This window comes from Bison bison, unplaced genomic scaffold (genome assembly GCF_000754665.1).
Source record: "Bison bison bison isolate TAMUID 2011002044 unplaced genomic scaffold, Bison_UMD1.0 scf7180017864190, whole genome shotgun sequence".
Lineage (NCBI taxonomy): Eukaryota > Metazoa > Chordata > Mammalia > Artiodactyla > Bovidae > Bison > Bison bison.
Genome location: NW_011494762.1, coordinates 2423314 through 2432975, shown reverse-complemented (window position 1 = coordinate 2432975; position 9662 = coordinate 2423314). Strand labels below are relative to the sequence as shown.

The 9662-nt window shown below is 41.2% G+C and overlaps 1 pseudogene; it reads right to left on the bottom strand.

The window, feature by feature from the left end:
- Nucleotides 1-9315: 9315 nt before the first annotated feature.
- LOC104991401 overlaps nucleotides 9316-9662 on the bottom strand; it is a 16438-nt pseudogene continuing 16091 nt past the window's right edge.

Genomic DNA, 9662 nt, shown 5'->3' with positions numbered 1-9662 from the left:
TTTCTAATGTGTCTGTAGAGCAAGTCTGAAGTTACTCTGCTTACCAATTCTGCTTACATTATTCTTTCCTTTCTGAAATCATTTAGGACCTGGTATTCAACCCTAGAATCCTGAAATTAATAGGATATGCTTAGGAGTGAGTCTTTTTCATTCATTGGTGGCATATTCAGTATACTCTCCATCTGTGACTCATGTCTTTTAATTCCAGAAAATTTCCTTGTGATCTTTCTTTACCACTTACAGCCATTCTTACTTCTTATTTCCTCCTCCAGCCCCCTAGACACACAGGAGGACAGATCTGCAGTTCCCAGGACATGCTTTCCCATCTTCACACCTCTGCCCAGGCTAGGGTTTCTGTTTTGAATGCCTTTCCCTGCCCAGGGACGTCCCTGACCATCTCCTCTGAGCCCCCTGAGCACAGTTAACTCTCCTTTTTCTGTGCCAGAGCCCCTTTCTTTATCCTTTCATCTTTCCCACTTACTTCCCACCAGATTATAAATTCTTTAAAAGTGAAACACATTTCTATTTTCATATGAATCTTCAGTAGCTACTATGCAGCCAGCATATTAAACCTATTCCATTCAAAAATATGTGTTGAATGAATGAATCAAAAACCAATCAAATAACTTCTGGTTATTCCTGTTATACCATTGGCAGCTGGAAAGATTACAATCAGATTAAGTAAAATCTTAGAACTGTAGTTTTTATAAGTGCCCTCCAAAGGATTCTGAAGCAAATCCTGATCTGAAAACAGCTGCCTAGGCTTTTTGGGAGACTAAGAAGAGTATATTTGGGATCTCTAGGGTTAGGTGTCTCTGAGACTGGAGGAAAAGGAGAAGGGTGGAGAGAAGAGGAGGAAGGCAGAGGAGGAGGGAGGAAATCCTTCCAGAACAGAGATCTGAACCAGGATGAGATCGATATGAATAAATCCGAACCCTCTGGTACAGAGCAAGTCCAGGGTAACCTGAGGCAGGATCAGTCCCATTTGAAACTGACCCAGAGGTTTCAAAGAGAGGCAGACTTCTGAGAAGCATAGTTCTCAGGATCTTCACTCTGAGATGAGGCAACCAGTCAGCTCTTCCCAGAATCACTGTTACTCACTTTGTGATACATCCTGCCTTTTGGAAACTGGCTGTGTATGAATGGAACTATATAATTACTTGAGTGTTTTATTGGGACCATTAAAAATTAAGAACCATCTGATTACCAAAGAGACTAACAATTCTGGGGTGTATGAATACAGGTTTTCACTCCGGTAAGCTTGGCAAAGCGTCATGGACTTAGCTAAAGAGCCTGACTGAGATTCCCACTGCCATCTACATGACTGTCTGACCACATATATTTACTTTTCCCTTTGTGCTTTCCCTCCTTGAAAATCATTATTCTAAGAGGATCAATTTATGACCAGAAGAAAGGATAATCAGAGTTGCAGATTAATTACACTTAGAGCATCTTGGGGAAGATTGCTACCTGATCAAATTATGTTCTAAAGATTTAGGTGTATTCTCCAGTGAAGACACTAGAATTTAATAAAAGTCATCCATATAAATGTATTTACATAGTACACCCAATCAAATGATGCTGTCATTCTACTATGTTAAAATAATTGCTTTTACACAAGAAAGACAACTTTCCTCCATGCAATAATTCCCAGTCCTAATTCTATAGCATCCTAACTTTGGTTTCATAAACTCTCAAAGCTGTTTTAAATGCTACTGATAAGTATCTACCACAGAGCACTGAAGAGTAAGTTAGAACAGGGATATGACAAAAATGAAAGCCTAAGAGAGTGTCACAACTCTGAAAATATTGAAAATCACTACCTCAGTGGTTGAATCAAATCACTAGAGTCCTCAAGTAGTAAGACTTTAGTAACTACTTTAGTAGTAGTAACTACTACTTTAGTAGTGGTAACATTTTTTTAATGTTTAAAAATTTCCTTAGGGAATTCCCTGGTCATCCAGCGGTTAGGGCTCTGTACTTTCACTGTCTGAAGCCCAGGGTCAATCCCTGGCTAGCGAACTAAGATCTTGCAAGCCACAGGGTGCAACCAAAAAATTTTTTTGTTTTCCTTAAATTAAAATTTAAATATATTTTAAAACTATTAATTGCTGAAAGCATAAATAGTACCATCAGCTTATTATAAAAAGTGGAACTATAGGAAGAAAACCTTAAAGGGAAGGTTATTTTACTTTTCAAAGTTTTTAGCCTTCCAGTCCAAAAAAAAAAAATGGACTTTTGTCCTGGATTTTTGAAAAAGAGGAAAAAAAGAAACCCGTGAAGTTTAGAAGTAGATAGATGTGAGTTAGAATTCTGCCTCTAGGGAATTCCGTGGCAGTCCAATGGTTAGGACTCTGCACTTCCGCTGCAGAGGGCATGGATTCAGGGAACTAAGATCCCACAAACTGCCCAGCACAGCCCCCAAAAATAAAAACTCTGCCTCTACCTCTCAGTAACCTTGAATCAATCACTTTTCTCAAGACCATGGTATTTCCAGACCCAATAAATGAAATATTCCTTCTGTTACCAAACATTTAAAAATTGATAGTCCAAAAGTTAACATGTTTGCATAGTATTATTTGACCTCTTAAGTCTTATTTCCAAGTAACAGATATTTGAACACAACATAGCTTTGATCCCAGAGAAAGACCCAGTTAGCTCTAGTAGCAAATCTGCACTGACCAGCTGTTAGGCCCTGGGCAGGATGCCGAGCCTCTCTGAGCAGTTTCTCCCTGGCAGTAAAGCCCATCCCATGCGGTTGTTGCGAAGTGGGAGATGCTGTGAGAGGCCTTGCACAGGGCCCTGCACATGGTACATAATACTCAATAAATGGAAACTGTGGTCACCCAATTATTTTAAGAAAGCTTGATATCACATTTAACCATCTACTTTTCAGCCTTTGTAGTTAGGATTCCTTTCCTCAAGTTTTCCTTTCCTTGTTTTCAGAATTGTTCTATATTATATCTCCATTAGTTTTGCAGAGCAAAAATAGATTACTGTATCACTGATTCCCTAAATCCTTATTACAGTATCTAAGTTTCTTTGTGTATGTTTTATATTTTTTCTCAATCCTCTCTTTGCAACCCCATGGGCTGCAGCCCGCCAGGCCTCCCTGTCCATCACCAACTCCCAGAGTTTCCTCAAACTCATATCCATTGAGTCAGTTATACCATCCAACCATCTCATCCTCTGTCATTCCCTTCTCCTCCCGCCTTCAATCTTTCCCAGCATCAGGGTCTTTTCAAATGAGTCAGTTCTTCACATCAGGTGGCCAAAGTATTGGAGTTTCAGCTTCAGCATCAGTCCTTCCAATGAATATCAGGACTGATTTCCTTTAGGATGGACTGGTTAATTTAAAAAAATTAAATCTACTTATAAAAGGATTAACTTTATTAGAAAATAGACTCTTGGACTTTTTCTGGATTTTTTTATCTTTTAGGTTTATACAGGCCTATTATTTCTCAATTCAGATCCTTTCTCTATCCTTTACTTGTACTACTCTATTTCCTCTCTTCACAAAAGTAAAGTTAAAAGTTTATTTTCTGATACAATATAGAAAAAAAAATCATTTGTTTTGTCATGACCTGAATATGACAAAAAACACCCCCCTAACCTCAACAAATTCCTTTACCAAGCTTGCTACCCTAGTATTTATTTATGCTAGCATTATTTCAGCCTCCTTAATGAAGATTAGTGAATAAACTAATAAAGATGTGCTTTATCATCATGTATATAAAAACAATACCACTTGGATTACAGTTCTGCAATTCTTTTTTTTTTTTTTTCCTGTAAGTCTTTTTCACAAAGGAGGAAAGCTCTGAGGTTGATATATTTGTTTATAACATCAAGATCAAAGATGCAGAGCTTCTGTTCCTGAACAGGACTGCTATTCTGCTATGATAGATAAGTTCTGTAAGACTAGCTGGAGACTAGGTATGAACAGAACTCACCAGTACTGAGTCTACCCTAGCTGTTGCCTTCCTTCCTCCAAGCCTGCCACTGGAAAGCAGACTATCTTATCTAGAACAGGTTGCAGGGCACCATGAAGAGGATCTGGGTATCTAAGAGAAGCCAACTTTAAAAGTCTAAAACCTAGAACAGCTATTGTTCCACTTCTTTTCCCCTCTCTCCTTTATCACATAAATAACATAAATCTCATAAATAACATAAACATAATATAAACATAAATAAAAGATCATGGCATCCGGTCCCATCACTTCGTGGCAAATAGATGCAGAACAGTGGAAACAGTGGCAGACGTTATTTTTGGGGGCTCCAAAATCACTGCAGATGGTGATTGCAGCCATGAAATTAAAAGACGCTTGCTCCTTGGGAGAAAAGTTATGACCAACCTAGATAGCATATTAAAAAGCAGAGGCGTTACGTTGCCAACAAAGGTCCATCTAGTCAAGGCTATGGTTTTTCCAGTAGTCATGCATGGATGTGAGAGTTGGACTATAAAGAAAGCTGACCGCAGAAGAATTGATGCTTTTTAACTGTAGTGTTGGAGAAGACTCTTGAGAGTCCCTTGGACTGCAAGGAGATCCAACCAGTTCATCTAAAGAAACTCAGTCCTGGGTGTTCATTGGAAGGACTGATGTTGAAGCTGAAACTCCAAAACATTGGCCACCTGATGCAAAGAGCTGACTCATTTGAAAAGACCCTGATGGTGGGAAAGATTGAGGGCAGGAGGAGAAGGGGACGACAGAGGATGAGGTGGTTGGATGACATCACCAACTCAATGAATATGAGTTTGAGTGAACTCCGGGAGTTGGTGATGAACAGGGAGGCCTGGCGTGCTGCGATTCATGGGGTCGCAAAGAGTAGGACATGACTGGGCGAGTGAACTGAGCATAAACCTCTACTTGAAGCACAGGTTAAACACTTCAGTTAAAGAAGAGACTTCCATGACATACTTTTTGCCAGAAATGTTGTTACTAGAAGCAAAATACATGAGGAACAGAAATGTAGGGAGAAGGGGTACTGATGCCCAGAAATGCCCTGTGGAAATGCGTCCATGCTCAAACAGAGGCCTAGCTAGGAAACTATGAGTAGGTACAACCCAGGACACGGGCCGGTGCAGGTGTTCCTTGAGTCAAACGATTACAAGTTTTGAGCGTTGAGTGATTGGAGGCCTGAGGAAGAGAAGGAGGTCAGAGTCTGAGTACAGCAAAAAAGCGTCGAGTGGGCATATTTCTGAGTTGGCTAGAAGAGGAATTCACAGGTGTTGGGGGTGCAGGTTGGGGTGGAGGAGAAAGCAGTTGCTAATAAGTAAGAAAGATCTACTCAGTCAATAAGCCCACCCATTCACGATTCTGCTTCTACTCAGCTCTTGTTTCTGTTCTTATTTCTTCTCTTGTCAAATAGAAAGTATCTCACCTTCCTGGCTGAGTACAATTTTGGACAAACCTATAGTGAAGGTTCCCCGAGAAGGGGAAGTATGAGAGTTAAAACTTGCTAATCTTGAAGTAACATGAAAACAAACAAAACCAGGGGCATTAAAAGTAGATAAGACCAAAGGAAGACTCTACAGTATGTATCACAGAGCCAGTGGCCACACTATCTGTAGACAAGTTACAGATGGAATTCAGGGTTATCAGAGCTGCCTAACAAGAAAATATGCCACCCTGTTTAGTAGTGAGTTCCTTATCACTGAGAGTGTTCAAGGGGAGTTGGGAAGGAGACTAGGAGAGGAATGAAGAGTTTTGTAAAGATCCACTCCAACCCCGTGAGTACACCATGACTAACTGACCTCTCCCTTCCCTTCTTAGGGATATAGTCATGAACCTGACACAGAGAGCCCCCTCCCTCGTGGAGGAACACGGTGATCAATGTCAATGATGGGAATAACTGTACTTTGGCCACCTCATGCGAAGAGTTGACTCATTGGAAAAGACTCTGATGCTGGGAGGGATTGGGGGCAGGAGGAGAAGGGGACGAGAGAGGATGAGATGGCTGGATGGCATCACTGACTCGATGGACATGAGTCTCAGTGAACTCCGGGAGTTGATGTTGGACAGGGAGGTCTGGCGTGCTGCGATTCATGGGGTCGCAAAGAGTCGGACACGACTGAGCGACTGATCTGATCTGAAACTGGCTGAGAAGGTGAAACTGTATTTCACATTTCTGTCCCACAACTATCTCCCCCTCTTCTTGACTTCCAAAGCAAAGAGCTTTTCTGACCTTGAAAGCCCCAGCGTGACCACAGCAAATAAAAACTCTTTGGATGACGATCTACACTATTCTTTTCTCAGCATAATGGAATTGCATTACCCCATGCGGCGGGCTGGGCAGTGAAGCTCAATGGTGCAGTACCATTTACCAGAACCAGGCCCAAGCTCCTCAAATGTGGGTGCTCCCTCAGGGGGAGTACCCAGCTCTGTGAAGAAGGTATATGAACAAACACACATCTTACAGCATTGATTTTTCTTTAAGATTTGGGGGAAGAAACATGCTTGGCATTTGTATTGGTTTGTTCAATAAATCAAACAGTACAGAAAAGAATGCCAAGGTCACATAAATTTTTAAGATTAAATGCAGGATCTGAGAGAAAGTGCTTGCTTACACCGGAAGTATTTATGGTTATACCTACAGATCCCTGAAGGAATACATTCTTCCCCTAAATAGGACATTTTGGTAGAAAAGTTCAATCAGCAAAGATTTACTCCATGATCTTCAGGCAGCAACCCTTGCCTTCTGTTTTCAATTTTCTTCTTTGGAGGTCCAGAGATGAGTCCATAAAGAGTGTTGGTCCCTGAAGGTAATCTGTGCTCAAAATTAGCTATAAGAACGGTTCCAATACTGGTCTTCTAGGTCATAATCAACCACTGTTCCTATAGCTCCGAAATTCTTCAAACTTAAATGCACTAATTTTCAGATTCTCCTCCCCTTCCCCAAGAATATTATAAAGCAATGTATAACTCGTGTATAAAACCAGAGGTATGCACAAAGCTGCTTTAGAAATCCTTATATGCAAAGCAAGAAAATAGTTCTGAAAATCTGCTAGCCCTCCATGTACACATAAGTATAATCTGGAAACAGGGCAGGCTACCAAGGGCAAGCCTTAGCTGGGAACAGGTGAGACAGGCAGCATTCTCTGAGTATAACTTGGGAATGTGGAAAACCCCTTCTCTACCACTCAGTGATGGCAGCTAAAGTTTCGGGCACTGGTTAAAGCATTTCTTTGTGCTGTCTCATATCCTTATGAAGCAGGGATTACTGTCCCCAATTTGCATGTGAGGAAATTGAGGATCAAGCATGTAAAAGCTGCCTAACTTAAAAGTGACACAACTGAGATTCAAATTCAGGTCTGACTTCAAAGTCACAGCATTTTTTCCACCATATTTTCCCCATGCTGTCATTCTGCCTTCTCCTTCTAACTTGTGTTTTTCTCTCCCTCCCTTTAAACAAACCCTTTTCTTACTCTAGTAATTATTAGATTGCTTACCATTTACCTAAAGTTCAACATGAGGCTTTAATTTCCTAGAAGCCATCATGACGTTGGGATTACGATGTCAAATGCCTGGCTGCTTTGTTCTCACAGCATCTTCTACTGTGGTGGGATTATTTAACTGCTATTAGGGCATAATCAATGGTTCAGCTGTCCATAGGACGGTCTGACACAAAAGCACCCACTATCAGTCAAACCAATCTAAGCTCGAGCATTATAGCTCTCTTTCCTTACCAGGTACAGTTTTCTGGTCACAGCTGGAACTCTGCTTAAGGTTAGTAGCCACACAAGAAGTAGCCTAAATGATCCCTGCAGTATACCAAAAGGTGCCTGAGCTGTTTCTATTGCATTCAGATAGACAGGACACCTTCTCTGTCAATCTGTCCCGGGTCAAATAAAATGGAAAGCAAATGATGCAAATTAATTTTGATTTCCAACATCTCTGGATACAGATATAAGGCTATCTTATTCCAAGAAGGATTATATCACCACAAACACTCTTCTCTGGTTTTTTTAAAAAATCACTGATTCTCTTTCTTTTCTTTGAATCTAACAATTTCTAAAATCAACTATCCACTTTTCTCTTTCACTCCACGCTAATAGTTTCACTCCATGTCTGACCCCTTTTCATGAAACATCACTGTAATTTCTCCAGTGTTTTCTCTGATGACTAGATTATTCACTCTACGCCCCTCTTAACTCCTGTTTATAATTTTGAAGCCCTATCAAAGTCAGTTTCACTGTTCTTTCCAGATAGGCACTCAGCCAATATATTGCCAATAACACTCACTCTTGTGCTAACTTAAAATACACAGTGTAGCCTGCCAAGTATCCTTATTTGGCAAGAAGGTCCCTTAGTTCCCAAGATCTTTGACCATCCATTTTTAGATCCAAATCCTCAGTGCTTAATATTTGGATATCTCTCTCTTTTTAATTTGTCCTTATGTGTTCCCTGAAAGAATAAGGAAAAGAGATCAATCATCTGTTTGCTTTCCTAGACAAGAAAAAAATGTCCTTGCCATTATGGTCATTTACTCTGGAATTATTACCACTAAAACTTTTGATATAAACAAAAATATTTTCCAGTTTAAAAAAACTCCCAAAATAACCTCCAAAAAGTTATAATAAAAATTAAATTGTGAAAGATTAAACAGTACATATTGCTCTAAAAGACCATGTTTCTTTATCTTAATTCCCTCTTTCCAAACAAACTAAATTCGCATTCATTTACAATCTCCCAAATCTCTCACTATTGTAGAGGAACAGAAAACAAAGGCTCCACAAATGACTAAAACTATAATTAAAATGAAACCATTCTATATTTTTTGAAAGTCAAAAAACGACATGATATTTCATTGTGGAGATGGGCCTACTACAAAGAAGACATTAACTGTCTTGGATCTCTTGTTTACATTTTGTCTAAATGTGTCTGTCGGTTTGGTTCCACGGAATCCTAGCTGTTCATCTCAACGGAAGTCAGGAGAGCAAGGTTTCTCCTAAAACAGCTTTAAGGTTAAAATATGAATATGCTTTAACAACCACCTTAGCTCAAAAATTATCGAATTAATTCTGTAAGTCGATTCTAATTCACTATCATTCACGAGAAGCTGCTTATTGTAGTATCACTGGAATAGGACACTAAATGGTGTTGCTTTCATTATTAAGAAAGTAACAAAAATAGTAATTAAGTTTCCCCATAAACAGTGCTTATGCAAGACCAGAGGCGCATCAGAAACGAACATTTTCAGCACTCTAACAACGACTGCCCCGTTCAGTAAGTAACTCGATGTCCACTGGTCAGTTTTGTGTTAAAGTTTGTCTGCAAGCTGTCAGGAGCCAACGCGGCTTGGCGGCCGCCTCAGCCTTTACCCCCAGGCCTGGTGCACTTCTCCGAGCCCAGGAGTCCGGGACGCCAGCGGGTCGGCAAAGGGGCCACCCCGGGGCCCGCGGAAGGCCCGGGGGCCCCTCGAAGTGCGGGAGGGCGCGGGCTCCAGGCTCACGGAGCAGGGCTGGCGCGGTCGCCCTTGGCGGGAGGCGAGCTCCTGGGCCCGCTGGCAGGAAAGCAAAAGTTAGTGGGCTCTCCTCGCCCGCGAACATCTCTCCCGGGAAGCGGCCTGCACGCTGCGCTGATTTGGGAGACTCGCGACTCGCCTTGCGAGAGACGCCCGGGTCACGCCCGGCGAGGCCGGCGTTCCGGCGTCCGGGGAGGGAA